General features: G+C 40.1%; 1 long non-coding RNA gene across 3 annotated transcripts; it reads left to right on the top strand.

Moving 5' to 3' along the window:
* Positions 1 to 6,049: 6,049 nt before the first annotated feature.
* LOC136154000 (uncharacterized) lies at positions 6,050 to 22,688 on the top strand. Of its 3 annotated transcripts, XR_010660471.1 has the most exons (5): positions 6,050 to 6,076; positions 15,733 to 15,821; positions 16,954 to 17,048; positions 17,350 to 17,589; positions 18,106 to 22,688. It is a non-coding gene; the product is annotated as an uncharacterized lncRNA (long non-coding RNA). The 3 variants fall into 3 exon arrangements; XR_010660469.1 differs by having other exon boundaries at positions 17,350 to 22,688; XR_010660470.1 differs by lacking the exons at positions 6,050 to 6,076; positions 15,733 to 15,821 and adding an exon at positions 15,853 to 16,131 and having other exon boundaries at positions 17,350 to 22,688.
* The last annotated feature ends 164 nt before the right edge of the window (positions 22,689 to 22,852 follow it).

Raw genomic sequence — 22,852 nt, 5'->3', positions numbered from 1 at the left:
AAATGCTATATTATGAATTAAATAAATATATATGTATTCATGAGTTCTTGATTGTCTCTCACTGAAGCTTGAATTGGGGGAAGATTAAAAGGAAGAAGGTCCAGAGTTACTGGAAATGACAGGGGAAATTGATTACCATGTTAATAGGTAAAGATTCAGGCAGGGAGGATCTGGAACACCTGGATATCGAGATCCAATCATGAAGACTTTGGTTTCAGGAGCGGGATACAGGCAGAAAGACTAAAGAGATGAAGGTATATGGCCCAAGGAAACATGGCACGTTCATGTTTCAGTAATTGGGCCAGAAGGTGGGAATTAGGGAAGAACAAAGAAAACCCCAGTGCTGGAAAGTGAAAGTCGCTCAGTCATGTCTGACTCTTTGCGACCCCATGGACTGTATCCATGGAATTCTCCAGGCCAGAATACTGGAGTGGGTAGCCTTTCCCTTCTCCAGTACTGGAACCTAGTGGTTAAGGTCAGGATAGGGCCACATATGAGCCAACTTGCTGTTAAACATCTGGCCTGTAGGAGGAGCCTGGGAGAGTTGGGAGATCTCCCAGAGCTGGGGTAGCATGTGTGGGTGCGCATGTGTGTGCACATGCACTAAATCACTTCAGTTGTGTCTGACTCTTTGCTACCCTATGGACTGTAGCCCACCAGGCTCCTGTGTCCATGGGATTCTCCAGGCAAGAATATTAGAGTGGGTTGCCATGCCTACCTCCAGGGGGGATCTTCCTGACCTGGAGATTGAACCCGTGTTTCTCATGTCTCCTGCATTGGCAGGCGGATTCTTTACCACTAGCACCACCTGGGAAGCCCATCCAACCCAGTAATTCTTACCAAATAATGATTGATTTATGAATTAGAGTTACTAGTGGTAGCTGTAAAAGGAAGCCTTTACTGGAGACACAGGTATGAGAGTGGAAGCTCTTACCAGACTTGTACATAGGAGATACCTAGTAAGTGCTGGTTGAATAGAATTAGAACCTGATAAGCAGAGTGACAAATGGGCCACCTCCTACATTGTGAAGTTTGTCTTAGGTGAACTCCACACCACCTCTCGGGCATCTATCTCTGGTCTAGGACAACTGCCTCTTGGTTAACAGGCTATTCTTTATGGCCAGTCTCTTTCAGAGGGAACAATGAGATTTAATATATTAGCCATCAGTAACGTGCAAATGGAAGGGCATGGGCAAAATCCCACATCTTTGGCAGCTTCTCACTCTACCTCTTCCTTCCTGCTCAGAAAACAAGAAAATGTTAATGAGGGTTTTCTAGAGGCAATGTTTTGTTGTCTAACCTGGGGTGAGTTGGGTGGGGCAAGCTTCAGATTTTCAGGTTTGGAAAGGGTCAGCCAATAATCCTCTGGAAAGCCTCTTGGAAACATACTTTGAGCAAAGGGGAGTCTTAAATAACAGAATACAGATGCCCACTCTTTTTGCATACAGAAGGCAAAAAGGATCTGTGACTAATTCCACCAGATTGGAAGATGCAGAAAAACGGAACTTGGGCTGATTTTCTGCATGCAGTGGTGGAAAAAAGCCTTTACAATGTATGTATCTTTTTGTTCAGCTCAACTTCTGTGATAAGGGAGAGTGTTATAATATACCTGAACACAGCAAGTAGCAAGTACACAAGTGAAAGTGAAGTCGCCCAGTCATGTTCGACTCTTTGTCACCCTATGGACTGTAGCCCACCAGGCTCCTCCGTCCATGGGATTTTCCAGGCAAGAATACTGGAGTGGGTTGCCATTTCCTCCTCCAAGTACAAGTACACAAGGGGAGTCCAAGACCTGAGGCATTTAGCAGATAAAGTCACAATGAATCATGTTTAAATTCCGTTTATTACTTTCTCTTCAAGAAAATCACAGATACCAAGGGAACATTTCATGCAAAGATGGGCACAATAAAGGACAGAAATGGTAGGTTCCTAACAGAAGTAGAAGATATTAAGAAGAGGTGGCAAGAATGCACAGAAGAACTGTACAAAAAAGATCTTCACGACCCAGATAATCACGATGGTGTGATCACTCACCTAGAGCCAGACATCCTGGAATGTGAAGTCAAGTGGGCCTTCAGAAGCATCACTATGAACAAAGCTAGTGGAGGTGATGGAATTCCAGTTGAGCTATTTCAAATCCTGAAAGATGATGCTGTGAAAGTGCTGCACTCAATATGCCAGCAAATTTGGAAAACTCAGCAGTGGCCACAGGACTGGAAAAGGTCAGTTTTCATTCTAATCCCAAAGAAAGGCAATGCCAAAGAATGCTCACACTACCGCACAACTGCACTCATCTCACACACTAGTAAAGTAATGCTTAGATTTCTTCAAGCCAGGCTTCAGCAATATGTGAACCATGAACTTCCAGATGTTCAAGCTGGTTTTAGAAAAGGCAGAGGAACCAGAGATCAAATTGCCAACATCGAAAAAGCAAGAGAGTTCCAGAAAAACATCTATTTCTGCTTTATTGACTATGCCAATGTCTTTGACTGTGTGGATCACAATAAACTGTGGAAAATCCTGAAAGAGATGGGAATACCAGACCACCTGATCTGCCTCTTGAAAAACCTGTGTGCAGGTCAGGAAGCAACAGTTAAACTGGACATGGAACAACAGACTGGTTCCAAATAGGAAAAGGAGTACATCAAGGCTGTATATTGTCACCCTGCTTATTTAACTTATATGCAGAGTACATCATGAGAAATGCTGGGCTGGAAGAAGCACAAGCTGGAATCAGGATTGCTGGAAGAAATATCAATAACCTCAGATATGCAGATGACACCACCCTTATGGCAGAAAGTGAAGAAGAACTAAAGAGCCTCTTAATGAAAGTGAAAGAGGAGAGTGAAAAAGTTGACTTAAAGCTCAACATTCAGAAAACAAAGATCATGGCATCCAGTCCCATCACTTCATGGCAAATAAATGGAGAAACAGTGGAAACAGTGGCTGACGTTATTTATCTGGGCTCCAAAATCACTGCAGATGGTGATTGAAGCCATGAAATTAAAAGACACTTACTCCTTGGAAGGAATTTTATGACCAACCTAGATAGCATATTAAAAAGCAGAGACATTACTTTGCCAACAAAGGTCTGTCTAGTCAAGGCTATGGTTTTTCCAGTGGTCATGTATGGATGTGAGAGTTGGACTATAAAGAAAGCTGAGTGCCGAAGAATTGATGCTTTTGAACTGTGGTGTTGGAGAAGACTCTTGAGAGTCCCTTGGACTGCAAGGAGATCCAACCAACCCATCCTAAAGGAAATCAGTCCTGAATGTTCTTTGGAAGGACTGATGTTGAAGCTGAAACTCTAATACTTTGGCCACCTGATGCGAAAAGCTGACTCATTTGAAAAGACCATGATGCTAGGAAAGATTGAGGGCAGGAGGAGAAGGGGATGACAGAGGATGAGATGGTTGAATGGCGTCACCGACTCGATGGACACGATGGGTTTGGGTGGACTCCAGGAGTTGGTGATGGACAGGGAGGCCTGGCGTGCTGTGGTTAATGGGGTCACAAAGAGTCAGACACGACTGAGTGACTGAACTGAACTGAAGTGAGTGAAAGAAAAAGTAGTCAAAAATTCTTGCTCCTAGTGGTCCTTATCCCACAAGCCAAAAAGAAAGACAATGAAACAAAAGGGGCCAGAGGACTGCAACAGGTAGCTGTTGGATATCCTTTTGCTAGGAAGCCAATTCTAGACTGCAACTAACTTGCTTTATAGTCTGTAGCTCTCTTCTGAGAGAGATGAGTCAGACAGATTCATTTCATCTGATCTCAGCAGGTGGTAAGCAATGAAAAACTGTCTCTTATCATTCCAGAGAAGAGAAGAGATACAGAGGTGAGTGGGAGATGTCCCTGAAGCACTTTCCTGCAAGCTTCCAATGCTCTAGAAGGATCACAGGCATTTTGCTGAGACTCAGATTAGCTATGGTTCAAACCTTTGCTTGCTGGGTTTATGTGGATAAGTTTCCAGGGTGGAGCTGTTATACAGTAGTTGGCTGAAGGCTAGGTACCTTCCCCGGTGGGAACAAAAGGAAGTAAAGTCAGAGTCTGTTGAGGAACTTCCTTTCTCCCTCCTTTCTGCTGACCTCCAATTTAGGTCCTTTCATTCAGTCTCTTTGGGATTTGGGATGGGATGGGGGGAGGAGTTAAAGGATTAATGGGATACACAGCAAATTCAGGCCCTGAAAGATTCAGTACCAAGGCCAGAGAATCCCAAAGCCCAAGTCCTTTGCTATCTATTTCTGGCTCTTAGTTTTTCAACTGTTAAATGTATGAATAATGTCTAAAGTCCTTTCACACATGCACACTAGTTCTAACAGGATTAATTTCCATAAATGCAAGTTTAGTGAATGCAGTGGAGGAGCCTAACCTGCATACCAACCCCAAAAATGTTGGGACATGAGGTCAGATCATCAGGAACCCTATGACTAGAACAGAAAGGTGGATAACATTACTGTTCCTTTAGGACCACCATAAGCTCTGTACTCTGTATAAAGTATAGGGAGGGGTCTCTGTCACTTCATTCAGAGCTCCCCTGCCAAACTCCCTTGCTTAACATTTACCACCATTATTTTTGACCTTTCCATGTCAGCCCTCTCCTCCTCCCTTCTTTACTAACTGTACAAGATGTAAATACTACTCTAGCAAGGCACAGCTCTGTTTCAAATTTCAGGTCAGCTCAGTTGTCCATGTAGGAAACTGCCAAAGATAATTCCATTTCCAAGGGCAGAGCAGGTCACTTGATAGAGTAACCAACAGTGGTCCCATGTGCCACCTTTCCCAATCATAGCCCTTCTTCCTCAGACTTCCACAAATGCACCTCTGACGTGGCAGAGAAGAAGGTCTTGGCATACCCACTAGTCCAAGTTATCATTCAATCACTCATTTATTAACTCAAGAAATAATTTATTGATAGCTTCTTTGTGTAAGATGCTGGAGTTCAGTGATGAAGAAAATACAGTTTTTGCCCTAATGAGGCTTACAATACAGAGGTGAGACAAACCACCAACAAATGAACACCTTTGTTAATAACAGGAGCCATCACTGATTGCTTACAGTGTCCCTGACAATATTCTAAGCACTTGAGATGTAGTAACTCATTTACATTCTCCCAGTAACACTATGAGCTAGACTAGTACTGGCTCCGAAGAACACGAAGAGTTAATACCTCTGCCCTTGCCCAGAGCAGCAGATTCCGTGGTGCCCGGTAGTTGCTAGCAAGGGTCTTGTCTCTGGATGTCTTTGGCGCGGGGTAAAGGAGTTAGCACCTAGGAAAAGATCCAGCCGAGTGGCTCCCGGATTCGGGGTTGACCAGGCAGGATTCCCAGGATTGCGCTAGACACCATCAGGACCGCCCATTACCGCGGTTTTCCATCCTTTTTCCCCCCCTTCCCTTCCCCTCCGGCTCCTCAATGCTCCCCCGTTCCCAGGCCGGCCCCTCCCTCTGAGCCTCCTCCTCTCTGAGTCATTTCCCCTTTTCAGACCCAAAGACTTTGGCTCTCCCTTCCCTCTGGCTGAAACGAGAAGGGCAAACTGGCTTTGGGAACTAGGTGAGCATTCTTCTCAGTGGGGAAGGGCAACGCCTCCGGCCGCACCCAGTACCCCCTACCGCCCACTCCGTTCCTTAGGACGGGAAATCGAGGGGGTTCCCTTCGACTGAGTGGCCGCTTTCTCCGCTGTCCGAAGGCTCCGGTGGCGGAGCTTGGGAGGTGCCACCCCCCCGCCCGGTGACTCCTGGGATGTGAGCAGAGACGCAACGGCCCAGTCGGACTGGCTGGCCACGTGCTCAGGCGGGGCGAGCTCTGCGCGCCAGGGAGAGACCTCGCTGCCCGAGAAGCTGACGAGCCGGGAGGGTCAGGCCGCCAGTCTCCTCTGGCCCGCCCTGGAAAGGCGAGAGGGAAGAGGCTCCCTAGGCGGCGCCTGTGGAGACAGGGTCTGAGGCGCAGGAGTGGAACGCGCCTGTGCGCGGAGGGACTCGGGGGGACACGCGTGCGTGTGGCAATGTTTTGGGGGATGTGTTTGGAGAACCGTAACGCGTGCGTGCGGCGCGTGCGTGGGGAGGCACGTGTAGAGGGTGAGTGCATGGGGGCCTGGGTGGGGGAGGTGCATGCGTGTGGGGTGCGTCCGTGTAGGCGTGTGTGGGGAGGCGGGCAGAAAGGAAAGGCGTGCGGAGGGACGCAGGGGATGGAGATCCACATCTCCAGCGTGCGGGACTGAAGTAAAGGATGGCAGAGGAGCTCTGGCTGGCAGCTTCCAACCAGCATTCTTTTTTGTTTTTTGAAGTGAGTTGGGGGTGGCGGGGCGGGGAAGACATGAACCTTCTTTAAACCTACTTCTTTAAACCTACTTCACTTGTTTAAAAATCCTTTTCCTTGTCTGTAAAAGGGGATAATGGTGGTCTCTATCTCATACTGGTGTTCTGAGAAGTTCCAGAAGTAATGTATGTAGAGTGGCCCTTAGTAACTCAGTAGCTTGGGAAATGGAAGATTAAAATAGATTAGAACAGTGAGGCTGCTAAGAAGAGTGTTTAAAGTGATGTACCATGGCATCTAGACTGGATAGGGAGTTAAGCAATGAGGTGGTAATGAGCTGAAGAACAGGAGAAATCAAAGGATGGGAAATCTTGATGAGAACTAGGACTAAATATTTTGAGAACCAAGAAGTAATAGGGGCAAGAGGTTGTAGCTAGAGATTGGGTTAGTGGAGTTCAGAAATTCTGAAGTGGGGCATCTCCATGTTTTATAGGTGGTCTAGGGCAGTAATGGTTAGAATTGACAGGTGAAGTGGCATGTGGTCAGAGGTTGCAGAAGTAGAGGAGATTGATGGATAGTGAGGCCAGGGTGTTGGGTGAGTCATCTATAATCACTGAAGTTGCTTATCTGATGACATACTTGGAATGGAGAGGAAAATGGAACTAATGCCAAGCTAAAGTCCACCTTGATTAACAGGGAGGAGTCATTTATTTCACAAATATTTACTGAGCTCTTACTAAATGTCAGGATACATCAAGACAGACAAGAGTCCTGCTCTCATGGAGCTTCAGTCTAGTAATGATAACTGACATTAATAATCTCATCTATAAATAGAAAACTGCAAATTAAGATAAGACCTGGGAAGGAAAAATAAGGGTTCTATAAGTAATTATAACAGGAGGACCTGACTCTGACTTGAATGTCAGAGAAGGTTCTCCTGAAGAAGTGAGGAAAACTAAAGGATCAGCCAAAGTAGAAGGAGATAGAGGAGGGATGAATGGAGGAAGTGTTCCACGTAGAAGAATCAACATGTGCAGAGACCTGAAACTAGAACATGTACAAGGGACTTGAAGTACTGAAAGTTGTCTCCTGTGATTAGAGCATATTAAGCAAGGGGAGAGTATTGGGAACTGAGGCTGGATGACAGGTTCCCTTAATTATTTTGAGCTTTATCCTATGAACAGTGGGAATACTCCTACTTAAAGGGTTTTCATTAGGTTAATGGCATGGTTAGATTTATCTATATTTCTGCTTCTTCTGCCCCTCAGTTTTACTGAGATATAATTGATACATAACATTATACAGTTTAAGATGTACAACATATTAATTTGATATATGCATATTTTGAGAAATGATTACCATAGTGTTTCTTAAATAATGCATAACTATATGCCCATTGTAATAAAATAAACAGCACAATTATATAAATTGTGAAAGTGCAATTTGTATTTTTGTTTTTGTGCATTAGAATATATAGGTACACATATATGGGCTTGCCAGGTGGTGTAAAGAATTCACCTTCCAATGCAGGAGACGTAAGAGATATGGATTTGATCCCTAGATCGGGAAGATCCCCTGGAGGAGGGTATGGCAACCCAATCCAGTATTCTTGCCTGGAGGATCCCACAGGCAGAGGAGCCTGGTGGGCTACAGTTCATAGGGTTGCAAAGAGTCGGACATGACTGAATTGACTTAGCGCAAATGTATACATATATAATGCAATAGAAGTATACATTATTCCATATATAAAATTATATATATATATAATATAGCAATTAGTTTTTCCCACTTAACAGTGTGTCTTTGATTTTTCCATGTCTTTATTTAATTACTCAATAATATTTATTTTTAAGGTAAAAGATTAAAACAGTACACAAGTATAGAGATAGTAAATCTTGAAACTTCCTTTTTCTGCTCCCTTTATAGTTGTCATTCCCACCCCCCCCATAAAAAATGAAACAAAGAAAAAATTGTCAACAGTTTGGTGAGTATCCTTACAATCGCCTTTCTATGCAATTATATGAATAAATAAGTCCTTATACCATATATAATTAATTGATATCATTATATAGCTTTTAAATCTCTTATTTATTGACTTAATTGCACAACACACAAACACATTTTTTTCTTTTAGAGGATTAGAATGTTACAGGGAAGGCTAAAGCCTCCTTTGGTCATCTTTGATTTCCTCCCTGAGTTTCCCTCTCCCTACTCACTGTTTGTTTTTTGTTGTTGTTGTTGTTGTTGACAAATTTTTTTTTTTTATTTTTTATTTTTCAGTGGGTTTTGTCATCCATTGATATGAATCAGCCATAGAGTTACACGTATTCCCCATCCCGGTCCCCCATCCCACCTCCCTCTCCACCCGATTCCTCTGGGTCTTCCCAGCCCACCAGGCCCGAGCACTTGACTCACGCATCCCACCTGGGCTGGTGGTCTGTTTCACCACAGATAATATACATGCTGTTCTTTCGAAACATCCCACCCTCACCTTCTCCCACAGAGTTCAAAAGTCTGTTCTGTACTTCTGTGTCTCTTCTTCTGCCCTGCATATAGGGCCATCGTTACCATCTTTCTAAATTCCGTATATATGTGTTAGTATACTGTAATGTTCTTTATCTTTCTGGCTTACTTCACTCTGTATAATGGGCTCCAGTTTCATCCATCTCATTAGAACTGACTCAGATGAATTCTTTTTAACGGCTGAGTAATATTCCATGGTGTATATGGACCACAGCTTCCTTATCCATTCATCTGCTGATGGGCATCTAGGTTGCTTCCATGTCCTAGCTATTATAAACAGTGCTGCGATGAACATTGGGGTGCACGTGTCTCTTTCAGATCTGGTTTTCTCAGTGTGTATGCCCAGAAGTGGTATTGCTGGGTCATATGGCAGTTCTATTTCCAGTTTTTTAAGAAATCTCCACACTGTTTTCCATAGTGGCTGTACAAGTTTGCATTCCCACCAGCAGTGTAAGAAGGTTCCCTTTTCTCCACACCCTCTCCAGCATTTATTGCTTGTAGACTTTTGGATAGCAGCCATCCTGACTGGCGTGTAATGGTACCTCATTGTGGTTTTGATTTGCATTTCTCTGATAATGAGTGATGTTGAGCATCTTTTCATGTGTTTGTTAGCCATCTGTATGTCTTCTTTGGAGAAATGTCTGTTTAGTTCTTTGGCCCATTTTTTGATTGGGTCATTTATTTTTCTGGAATTGAGCTTCAGGAGTTGCTTGTATATTTTTGAGATTAATCCTTTGTCTGTTTCCTCATTTGCTATTATTTTCTCCCAATCTGAGGGCTGTCTTTTCACCTTACTTATAGTTTCCTTTGTTGTGCAAAAGCTTTTAAGTTTCATTAGGTCCCATTTGTTTATTTTTGCTTTTATTTCCAATATTCTGGGAGGTGGGTCATAGAAGATCTTGCTGTGATTTATGTCGGAGAGTGTTTTGCCTATGTTTTCCTCTAGGAGTTTTATAGTTTCTGGTGTTACATTTAGATCTTTAATCCATTTTGAGTTTATTTTTGTGTATGGTGTTAGAAAGTGTTCTAGTTTCATTCTTTTACAAGTGGTTGACCAGTTTTCCCAGCACCACTTGTTAAAGAGGTTGTCTTTTTTCCATTGTATATCCTTGCCTCCTTTGTCAAAGATAAGGTGTCCATAGGTTTGTGGATTTATCTCTGGGCTTTCTATTCTGTTCCATTGATCTATATTTCTGTCTTTGTGCCAGTACCATACTGTCTTGATGACTGTGGCTTTCCTACTCACTGTTTGACTTAACTTCTTCCAGACCTCTTTTTCTGTCTCTCTGCCACACACACACACACACACACACACACACACACACACACACACACACACACACATGCACAGAGAATAGTATTATTTAGTGTTATTATTTAAAAATATAGATGATATCATGCTTATATGTATTGTTCTGCTACTTGCTACTTTTCACCCACCATTATGTGTGAGAACTTTTCACTTTAGTACATGTAAATCTAACTTTTTCTTTTTTACAGTTGCAGAGTTACAGAATAGATATGCTATAATTCGTGTAGCCATTTCCCCATTGACATGGTTATTTCCAAGTTTTGTGCTAATACAAAATGTGCTGCAATCTATATCCTTCCACATGCCTCCCTCTTTTCTTTCTCTACTTACTTCTAAATGCTACCTTTAATCAATACTAGATTCTTATGCATATTTAGGTTTCTTTCAGGATTCTTTATTTGATTCTGCTGATCCATTTATTTACACTTGCATTCATGTCACAGTTTAAATTTCTGTAGTTTTATAATGGTTGACATCTGACATGGAAGTCATCTTTGTTCTCCAATTTTGTGTTATTCTTGCATATTTACTTTTTAATATGAGCTTTAGAGTCAGATTATCATTCCCATAAAGAATTTTATTGGCATTTGTTGAATTTCCAGCTTTAGCTGGGGAGAATTGGCATCTTTACATTAATGAGATATGAATAAATATGGCATGGCTCTCCGTTTATTCAGATTTTTAAATCCTTTAATAATGTATCATTTTCTCCATAAATATCTTAAACATATCTTGTTTGTGCTATTTCTAGATACTTGATAGTTTTGTTACTACTATTAATAGAATTTTCTTCTTTCATTTTGTAATTAAGGGTATGTGTGCTGTGCTAAGTCGCTTCAGTTGTGTTCGACTCTGTGCGACCCTATGGACTATAGCCCACTAGGCTCCTCTGTCCATGGAATTTTCAAGGCAAGAATACTGGAGTGGGTTGCCACATCCTCCTCCAGGGGCTCTTCCCAATCCAGGGATCGAACCTGGGTCTCCTGCATTGCAGGCGGATTCTTTATTGTTGAGCTAATTAAGGGTATATAAGATAACTCGAACGGTAAAGCATCTACCTACAATGTGGGAGACCCAGGTTCAATCCCTGGGTTGGGAAGATCCTCTGGAGAAGGAAATGGCAACCTACTCCAGTATTCTTGCTTGGAAAATCCCATGGACAGAGGAGCATGGTAGGCTACAGTCCATAGGGTCACAAAGAGTTGGACACGACTGAGCGACTTCACTTTACTCACTTAAGAAAACTATTGTTCTATGTTTGAAATTGTGTCCAACAACTTTACTAAATTTGTCTTTTCTTTAATAGTTTGTTCATTGAGTCTGTTGGATTTTCTAGGTTGGCAAACAGATTATGTGCAAACATTGATAGCTTTCTCTCTGGCTTCAATCTGTATACCACCTTCAGATGTATTTTTCTCATCTGAATGCATTGACTAGGACTTCCAGTATAAGATCGAGTAGCAACAGTGATATCAGACATCCTTATCTCATCCTTCCGTTTAGTGGGAATGCTTCTAAAATTTCATCAAGTATGATCCTTAGTGTGAGTTTCTGGCAGTTTCCCTTTATTAAATTCAATAAATTTTCTTTATTAATAATTCCTACTTTTTGAGGCTTTTAAAAAGCAAGAATAGGTTTGAAATGTTATCAGTTGCTTTTTCATCTGTAAGTTGGACATAGTTTTTCCCCTTTAACTTGTTAGTTAATGCATTGAATTGCACTGATAGTTTTAAAAAAACTGTCATGATAATTTCCAAACGTAAATGACAGTAGAGAGCACAATAAACCATGTACCCATAACTGAACTTTAATAGTCATCAACATTTTGCCATACTTGTTTCAGCTATGCCCCTCCCCTGTTTTGTGCTGGGATATTTTAGGCTAATCATGAATATCATATGATTTAACTCCTAAATATTTCAGTATCCCTCACCAAAAAAATCACATAATCATCATAATGCGATTCTCATACTAATACTCATCTTATCTTCAGATATTTCCAGGTGTCTAAAAAATGTTTTTTACCACTGTGATTTGTTCCAAAAGCTAAGACAAAACAACACATCCTCTCTTTCATTTTAATGGCATATTTTTGTTGAAGAAACCTGACATTTGTTCTGTGGACTCACCTACATTCTGGATTTGCCTGATTACTTCTGTGAGTTGCTATTTTACTTGTTTCTGTATTTCCTATAGAAACCTGTATGCCGGCCAGGAAGCAACAGTTAGAACTGGACATGGAACAACAGACTGGTTCCAAATAGGAAAAGGAGTACATCAAGGCTGTATATTGTCACCCTGCTTATTTAACTTATATGCAGAGTACATCATGAGAAATGCTGGGCTGGAAGAAGCACAAGCTGAAATCAAGATTGCCGGGAGAAATATCAATAACCTCAGATATACAGATGACACCACCCTCATGGGAGAAAGTGAAGAAGAACTAAAGATCCTCTTGATGAAAGTGAAAGAGGAGAGCGAAAAAGTTGGCTTAAAGCTCAACATTCGGAAAACTAAGATCACGGCATTCAGTCCCATCACTTCATGGCAAATGGATGGGGAAACAGAGACTGACTTTATTTTTCTGGGCTCCAAAATCACTGCAGATGGTGACTGCAGCCATGAAATTAAAAGATGCTTACTCCTTGGAAGGAAAGTTATGACCAGCCTAGACAGCATGTTAAAAAGCAGAGACATTACTTTGCCAACAGAGGTCCATCTAGTCAAGGCTATGGTTTTTCCAGTGGTCATGTATGGATGTGAGAGTTGAACTATAAAGAAAGCTGAGTGCAAAAGAACTGATGCTTTTGAGCTGTGGTATTGGAGAAGACTCTTGAGAGTCCCTTGGATTGCAAGGAGATTCAACCAGTCCATCCTAAAGGAGATCAGTCCTGGGTGTTCATTGGAAGGACTGATGTTGAAGCTGAAACTCCAGTACTTTGGCCGCCTCATGCGAAGGGTTGATTCGTTGTAAAAGACCCTGATGCTGGGAGGGATTGGGGGCAGGAAGAGAAGGGGAAGACAGAGGATGAGATGGCTGGATGGCATCACTGCCTCGATGGACATGAGTTTGAGTAAACTCTGGGAGTTGGTGATGGACAGGGAGGCCTGGCGTGCTATGATTTGGGTCACAAAGAGTCGGACACGAGTGAGCGACTGAACTGAACTGATAGTTCCCTACAGGACTGTTGACTGTAACTCACTCTCTGTTATAATTTCTTTTTTTTCAATTTTGTTTTTTCCAGTTTTATTGTGATATGATTGACATATCATAGTGATTTGACTTACATACCATGATATGAATACATTGTCTCATATCAGTACAACATAAAAGAAATAGAAAAAAATATTTTTTTGTTAATGAGAACTCTTAGGATTTACTCTTAACAACTTTCATACAGCAGTATTAATTATCTTCACCATGCTGTATATTACATCCCTAGTACTTAATTTATAATTGGGAGTTTGTACATTTTGACTGCCTTCATCTAATACCCTCTCCCCACAAATCTGGTCATAAATCTAATCTCTTTTCTAGGAGTTTGTTTTTGAAATATAATTAACCTACAACACTATGTTAATTCCTTGTATACGACAGAGTGATTTGATATTTCTATACATTTCCCTTTTCTCCATATTCTTGTCAACACTTGGTCCTCTTTTTGATAATAGCCATTCTGACAGGTGTGAGGTGGTATCTCATTGTGGCTTTTATTTGCATTTCTCTGATGATTAGTAATGCTGATCATCTTTTCATGTTCCTATTGGCCATCCATATGTCTTCTTTGGAAGAATGTTTATTTAGGTCTTCTGCCCTTTTGTTAATTGGGTTATTTGTTTTTTGATGTTGAATTTTATGAGTTCTTAGTATATTTTGAATAATAACCCCCTACAACATATACTATTTGCAAATAAATTCTCCCATTCATCAGGTGGCCTTTTCTTTTTCTTGATAGCTTCCTTTGCTGTGCAAAAGCTTTTTAGTTTGATGTAGTCCCATTTGTTTATTCTTGCTATTATTTCTTTTGCCTGTCTAGACATATCCAAAAAAATATTGCTAAGACTGATGTCAAAGTGTACTGTCTATGTTTTCTTCTAGAAGTTTTATGGCTTCAAGTCTTACATTTAAGTCTTCAATCCATTTTGAGTCATTTTTTAATATGGTGTGAGGAAATATTCCAGTTTGATTCTTTTGCATTAGTTGTCCAGTTTTCCCAACACCATTTATCAAAGAGGCTATCTTTGCCCCATTATATATTCTTGCCTCCTTTTGTTGTAGATTAATTGCCCATATAAATGTGGGTTCATTTCTAGGTACTCTATGTTGTTCCATTGATGTATATGTCTGTTTTTTTGCCAGTACTATACCATTTTGATTACTGTGGCTTTGTAGTATAGTTTGAGATCAAGGAGCATGATATTTTACGTTTTGTTCTCCTTTCTCAAGATTATTTTAATTATTTGGGATCTTTTGTTTTTCCATACAAATTTTAGAATTCTTTTCTGTGAAAATGCCTCTGGTATTTTGATAGAGATTGCACTGAATCTGTAGATTGCCTTGGATAATATGGTCATTTTAACAATATAAATTCTTCCAATCAGTGAGCACAGTATATCTTTCCATCTCCTTGTGTCATCTTCAGTTTCTTTCATTAGTGCATATAATTTTCTGAGTATAGGTCTTTTCTGTCCTTAGGTAGACTCATTCCCAGGCATTTTATTCTTTTTGATGCGACTGTGAATGGGATTGTTTTCTTAATTTCTCTTTCTGATCATTTGTTGTTCGTGTCTCTGGTATAATTTCTATGTCAGAGTTCTTTAGTTGCAGGCAACAGAAATTGATTCTGAATAACTTGAGTGAAAATAGGGATTTTTGGAAGGACACTGGAGTTGCTTCAAACTACAAGAAGTGCTCCAAAATGATGCCTCAGGGGTGTCAGGAACTGAGGAAGCTTGGGGCATTTGGGTAGTGGAAACTCAATCTGTACAGTCCCCACTCAGGTTTTAAAATTCAGGCACAGAGAATCTGATTATTCCATTAAGAGATATGGGATATCTTTTCAAAACCAAGGTCAGTGAAAGAATGCTGGACAAACCAAGCAGTAGTTACCAAAAGAGATAAGAAAAAGAGAGGTGCCAACATCCAAGTGGCTTGATTAAGCCTTTAAAGATGAAAAATCTGGATCTGAGAGAAGAGAGCTGGACTGGGATAAACAAATTAGAAGTCGTAAGGATAATTGAAGTTACAGACATCTTAGAGATTGCCTAGAATGAAAGTGAGCAACCATGTACCTCTTCAGTTCCATTATCTGAGGGCAGGGGTGCTTACTGGAGTAATTTTAACTAGAGATTTTTTTTTCTGCTTTTTAGAGGACATGGTGTTCCCAGTGACTGGAAAGTGAATCCAGAATGTGGGAATGTAACACTGTGCTGGGAACATTCTGTCTCATAAGAAGTAGTTATGTGGAGATTTTAATAGAATGTAACTTCTTTATGTCAGTTATAATAAATGCCAACTTACCTTTCTCTAACATTTATTATTTATGTTGCTTTAGTCCTGTTCTAAGAATATTATGTGTGTCACCTTATTTAATTCTCACAACAAAACAGTGTAATAGTTATTATTATCACCATATTTTACAGATGGCTTCCCTCGTGGCTCAATCAGTAAAGAATCTGCCTGACATGCAGAAGACCACCTGCAGCACAGGAGGCCTGGGTTCGATTCCTAGGTTGGAAAGATCCCCTGGGAGAAGGAAATGGCAACCCACTCCAGTATTCTTGCCTGAAAAATTCCATGGACAGAAGAGCCTGGCTGGCTACAGTCCATGGGGTCACAAGAGTCGGACACAACTTAGCGACTAAACCACCACCATTTTACAGATAGGTTACTGTTGTCTCAGACTCGTGTCACGCCAGTGGCAGAATCACAAGAGAGAGGATGTACAGCTGTGCAAGCATATTCCAAGCCCCTACTTGAGTCACATCTGTGTACAAGCTATTACCCAAAGCAAATTTCAGAGCTGAGCTCAAAGATAAGAGGTGGGAAAATGTCTCACTTCTTTTGTGCAGACCTGCCAAATTCATGGCAAAGGCTGAGAATTGGGGCCAATAATTCAATTAAAGGGGGATAGACTGTAAATGAACAATAAGCCTAATACATGAGAAAATCATCAAGTGAATTAGAAATGGGTAAGTAACACTGCAACAAAAAATTTCAGGAAGGTGGTGTGAAGATAATTCTAATGTGCAACTGGGATTTAGACAACTGATCTTGCAATGTTCAACCTGGAAAGAAACCTGGGCTAACATTCTCTCCACCATATTGGAAATAATAAAACAGATTCAGAAAGTAGAAGAATCTTAAGGTCCACAGAGGTAGATAGTTATAGAAATGGAACTAGGGCTTGGATCTCCTAACTCTCCAGAGTGTTTCTATTATATAACAGTATTCTAATCTGTGGTCTTAGAATTCTCCCTTTACCAATGGTACCAAGTTGGCTGTATGTAGAAGGACACAGTCATTCTTATCTTGACCACAGACATCAGAGGTATACTCCCTAAACCCTATCCTTCCCTTGGTAATGTATTTTGTAGCTCAATTTGACATTCCTCATATTTGTACTCATCAAAAGTGTGTAGACAGTTTATCTTCTGTTTAGTTTTTTTTTTCTTTTTGTCTTCAAATTGAAGACTGTTAATTTTAGCCTGTCTTCATGTGATCTCCTAATCCCACCCTACCTCTATACTTGGTTATTAGGCCTTCTCATTTCCCCAGCTCTGTAATGCTTTGAGTAGTCTTTCTTGAGTTACTTTTGTACTCTGGGCTTCCACCAGGCCTTACAGTCATCATTTCTGTTTTAGGTTACAGTTTTCTTGATTTGCCAGGATGTACTGTTGAAAGAAACGAAAGAATATGGGACCTGCTTGCACCTGGAGTTTATTGTGTGAACAGAAAGGTGAGTAACCAAATGAGGTAAGAGAGGGTATAATCTTCATTCTCTTCCCCCTACTTCTTCTCATGGAATTTGGGATTTTTCTGAATCTTTAAAATTGTGTTGTATGTGTATAGGTATGTGTATTTAAGGTATTAACATGGATACAGAATTTACCCATTATAATCTCTCTGCAACTTTTGTGTTTCCCAAAATGAGGGGGAAAAAACCAGAAAGTTTTTGTTGTTTATACTGTTTTCCATAGTTTCCCAAAGCATTTATAATCATAAAAGACTCTAAATCTCTCCTTTTACTGTAACCACAGATTTTCACAGGAGACAGCACAAAAGAGTAAAGAGTGAAGATTGCTGAAGTCCTTCCCCTTGTGGCTGATTCCTGAACTCCAAGAAATGTTTAGCTATGGGGAATAGAAACTGGTTATCTTCAACAGACCACTCACTTGCTGCCCACTTCTGTGAAATTCTAATATCTGCCTCTCCAGACTCTGCTTCCTCCCACCCACCTAGTCACACCTCCCATCTATATCTTACTCTTACTTGCAAAGGTGTGCAAATACTAAAAGCCTATAGGAATGTGGATGTGTGTACATGTGTGTGTGTGTATGCATTTGAATGTAGATTATTGTATATTTCTGTCAAACTAATATCAGCAATGCCTTATTCTTTCTCATTCACAAGTTAAGCTCAACAGGAGCTCCAACAGAAGCAATAAGTTAATGTTCAATGGAAAACAAAACACCAGAAACAGTCACTTCTAATAATGAATGCCCTTTTAAGTTCACGCCTAAAAATTTCCTTATTTATCATATAAATAGAAATGTTTACACCCTAAGTATATTCATAATTGTGTGGAAAGATCTTAGGTTTACTTTATGTTGGACATTAGCTATAAAATACCTTTTTAATCAGTTAGAATAGACGTGAGGTGGCTTTCTTTGTTGTGTTTCTAGTTGGGGAACAGCATGAATGGCTGTAACAGTGTGGCTAAATTTGTGTGTATTTCATGTTTTGGTAGGAAGGTGTATTTGGGATACTGTTAACCCCAACTCTTCTTCCCACAGTTGCTTCAAGTTCTCTGGCTTCATTTTCGTGGAAGAAGCTTATAGGCAGATGTCTATTCTGTTTTACTCTTGTCTGTTTTGGGAATAGTGCCTCCTGTGAACCCCACTCATCCTCTCTTCTCCCCCATATCTTCCCCCATATTCACTGGGCAACAAACAATGGCTGGTTTTTTTTTTTTTTTTTTATAATGTTCATGAAGTCCCAAACTGTCATAACAAATAAGACTTTATATTCTTTAGAATAAGTATTCAAATCCTCGGAGGACCTCTGATGATGGTCAAAGCAACAGATATACGGGATTTTATGGATAGAATAAACCAGTCTGCTTTTGAAATGATCTAGATAGAGTCAACAAATTACAGCTAGTGGGCCAAATCCAGCTAACTGCCTGTTTTTATAAGTAGGGTTTTACTGGAACCAGCAATGCTCATTCATTTACATATTGTCTATGGCTGCTTTCATACTGGGATGCCAGAGTTGAATAAAGGCATACTTTGTTTTATTGCATTTCAGTTTATTGTACTTCACAAATATTATGGTTCTTTACAAATTGAAGATTTGTGGCAACCCTGTATTGTCAAATGATAATTAGCATTTTTTTGCAATAAGGTATTTTTTAATTAAGGTATGTACATTGTATTTTAAATATAATGCTATTGCAAACCTAATAGACTACAGTATAGTTAGTATAACTTTTATATGCACTGGGAAACCAAAACATTTGTGTGACTTGCTTATTGCAATATGCACTTTACTGCAGTGGTCTGGAACTAAACCCACAATATCTCCAAGGTATGCTTGTAATTGCAGCAGAGACCTAAAAGCCTAATCTATTTATGAAATTTTATAAGAAAAGTTTGAGAGCACTTTAGATCAGCATTCCCCAACCTGAATTCTACAGAACACTATTCTCCAGAAGTTAATAATTTTGCTTTTAAAAAAAGGTTCCATAGTCATTTAAGTCTAGAAAATATGGATTAAACAAAAGTCAAACAGTGTGCTTTTTTAGCCATTGATTTGCTCAGAGCCTTTCATATGCTAATATGCATTGAGAAACTAAAAAATGGAATAGATTTGCCTTACCTTATTTGACCACAGGACAACTTTTTCATAGCTCTCCTATTAATATCTTGCAAATGTTCCATGAAAAACTTATTTGGAAAATGCTAGCTTGGATACTAACTTAATAGAAGTTTGAGCTTGATAACGGACTCCTTGGGTTATTTATTTTAGTTGCAGAAAGTTAAAAGCTATGTGGTATAGTATTTAAGCACATAGGGCATGGTCTCAGACAAACCTGAGTCTTAATTTAAGTCTCTGCCATTTACTTGCTTATGAATCTTGGACAAGTTACCTAGTGCTATAAGCAGAACTAGATACATATTTGTGGGGTATGGTGCAAAATGAAAAGGCAGGATTCATTGTTCAAAACTTATTAAAAATTTCAAGATGGGAACAGCAGTGCATTACAGAATGTATGGATCCTCTGAGCACAAGGCCTAAGCACAGATTGCACACCCATTAACATATAACCCTGGCTGTAAGTTTTCAGTTTCCTCAACTGTAAAATGTGGATAATATCTACTTCATGGAATTATTATGATAATTAAATTTAAAATATATGTAAAGGGCCTAGTATAGTATCTGACACAGAATAGGCATAATAAATGGCTTGTTTTGTAATCAAAAGCAAGCATTTATAGCCATTTTCAATAAATATTTATTTAGTGTCTACCATGTTCCAGGCACCAGCTAGGAACTTAGGATACTATGATGAAGAAGACAGATAAGATCCCTGTTTTCATATAGATTAGTGGAAAGGACAGATAATGAAAAAAAAAGGAAACAAAACAATTGTAAATTGTGGTAAGTGCTACAAAGGGAAAACGGAGTCCCGGGAAAGGGTATAGTAGAGAGGATCTGCTTTAAATTGGGTGGTCAGAGAAGTCCTCTCCTAGCAAGTAATGTTTAAGATCTGAAGGATGAGAAGGGAAGAGCATGAAAAAAGTATTTCTCCATGGGAAGAGCAGAAAAAAAAAGTATTTTCCACGTGGCGAGAATAGCTGGTGGAAAGGTCCTGAAGTGGGAAAGAACATGGCATTTGTGAGAAACTAAAAAAAGCCAGTATGGCTTTAGTATAGAAACTGAGAATGAGAGTGATATAAAACAAGGCTAGGGAGCAAAGACAGATAGGGCCCGGGTTGTCGTATAAGGTAAGGATTTGGGATTTAATAACAAGTGCAATGAAAAGCTCTTAAAAAGTTTTGGGCCAAGGCAATGACATGATGTGATTGACATTTTTCAATCATGTTGGCTGCTTGTGTGGAGAGGAGCTATTGATGGCAAGAGTAGATGAGTAGGAGACTGTTTCACTGGTTTAGAAAAGAGCCTTGTACTTGGGTGGTATTTGAGGATGCAGTGATTAATAAGTGGGTTGGAGGCTTGTTTTGGAGGTATGAATGCTAGGCCTTGCTTATTGGATATGGAGGATTCAAGGGGGTAAAAGAAGTAATGACTCCTGACGTTTTTGTGAGAAAATGGGTAGCACCATTTAACCAAGACGAGATGTCTGAGGAGGGTTTTTTGTTTTGTTTTGTTTTGTTTTTTCGGGAGAGTGGGTAGTGGGAAGTGGAATAGAAATCAAGAGCTCAGATGCATGAAGTTTGAGGAGCCTTTGACACATCTGAGTGGAGATAGAGGTGATGGTAGTATTAGTTATAGTTGTTATTTGTATTGTTGTCTAGGATTCTGTGATTATTAACTCTTGGTGTCACCTTATTAGATTACCAGGAAGTATTTAGAAAACATCTAAAAGAAAAATACCTAAAAATAGGAGTCGATAGATGTTATCATCATGGCAAACATATAGAGACACGACTGCTTGTTGTAAAAAAAAAAAAAAAAAAAACACTGTATATCAGAAAAGCCACCATGCAGAATTCCTCAACAGTATAAGTTTATTGAGATGGAACATGTGTTTGATCCTGATGAAGAGGGTTCTATCTCATCCCAAACTGTGGTGCTTCAGGGATGTGCTGGGATTGGGAAAACAGCTGTGGTACATAAGTTCATGTTTGACTGGGCAGCAGGAGTGGTTACTCCAGGAAGATTTGACTATCTCATCTATGTCAACTGCAGAGAGATGGCCCTTTTGCTAACCCTAGTGGTTCTGACCTGATCAATAACACTTTTCAAGATACAGGTGGACCAATCATGGACATTATTCTTGTATATCCAGAGAAGCTTCTGTTCATTCTTGATGACTTTCCTGAGCTTCAGTACTCTTGTCAGTGACCAGGAAGAGGGTCTTAGTACCAATCCCCTGGAAAGGAAGCTAGAAGAGACTCTCTTACACAGTTTCATGAGGACAAAACTGTTCCCTGAATCCTCCCTCCTGATAACTGCTCAGCCTAGGACCATGAAGAAACTTCACTCTCTGTTAAAGCAACCTATCCAAACAGAGATCCTGTGGTTTACAAATGTTGAAAGAAGAGCATATTTCTTGAGTCAGTTTTCAGGTGCTAAAGAAGCAATGAGAGTCCTTTATGATCTGCGAGAAAATGAAGGCCTTGACATTATGTCTTCTCTTCCCATCATCTCCTGGATGATCTGTAGAGTCCTGCAGTCACAGGAAGATGGAGGCAGGACTCTTACGAGATCATGTCAAACTATGACTGATATGTATCTTGTTTTACTTTTCCAAGTGTCTCAACACTCTTACAGGTATCTCAGTGTGGAAGGGACAAATTTGCCTGTGGGGCCTTTGCTCTTTGGCTGCAGAAGGACTACAGAACCAGCAGGTCCTATTTGAAGTCAGTGACCTCAGAAGACATGGGATAGGAGTATATGATACCAATTGCACTTTTCTCAATCACCTTTTGAAAAAAGTTGAAGGAGTTGTCGGTGTCTACACTTTCCTTCACTTCAGTTTCCAAGAGTTCTTGACTGCTGTGTTCTACACCTTGAAGAATGACAGCAGCTGGATGTTTTTTGATCAAGTGGGGAAAACATGGCAAGAAATCTTCCAACAGTATGGAAAAGGGTTTTCATCAGTAACAATACAGTTCTTATTTGGCCTCTTATATAAAGGAAAGGAAAAGGCTGTGCAAACAACCTTTGGGGAAAAAGTGTCTCCAGGACTTCGAGAAGAGTTACTGAAGTGGACTGAGAAAGAAATAAAGGATAAATCTTATAGGTTACAGATTGAGCCGATGGACTTGTTTCACTGTTTGTATGAGACTCAAGAAGAATATGCAAAAAGGATAATTAATGATTTAGGGTCAATTATATTGCTTCAACCTATGTATACAAAAATGGACATTCTGGCTATGTCATTCTGTGTGAAAAGCAGTCATAGTCACCTGTTATTGTCTCTGAAGTGTCAACACCTACTTGGATTTGAGGAGGAAGGTCAAGCCTCAGCATTCATGCCACCAATGTTGACACTTAATCAGTGAGTATATTAATGTCTTTTCACCAGTGTCTCGGCCTACAGAAATGATTGGCCTTCTTCTTTATTTCAAGTATTCAGGCATAAGATCATTTCTAGCATTGTCAATAAATAAAATGAATTATCTTTGCTTTTCATATTGTATGCCAGTCAACACAATAAGGATTGAGTATTGCATATTGAACACTGGCCTAGGCAGACACTGAGGGAAAGCTAACATTTCTGAGCACTTACTACGTGCCAGGCACTGTGCTAGCCACTGTGTGTGTCTATTAGTCTTCGCTGTCTCTTTGTGA

Source organism: Muntiacus reevesi, chromosome X (genome assembly GCF_963930625.1).
Source record: "Muntiacus reevesi chromosome X, mMunRee1.1, whole genome shotgun sequence".
Classification (NCBI taxonomy): domain Eukaryota; kingdom Metazoa; phylum Chordata; class Mammalia; order Artiodactyla; family Cervidae; genus Muntiacus; species Muntiacus reevesi.
This window is presented reverse-complemented; position numbering and strand designations above follow the sequence as displayed.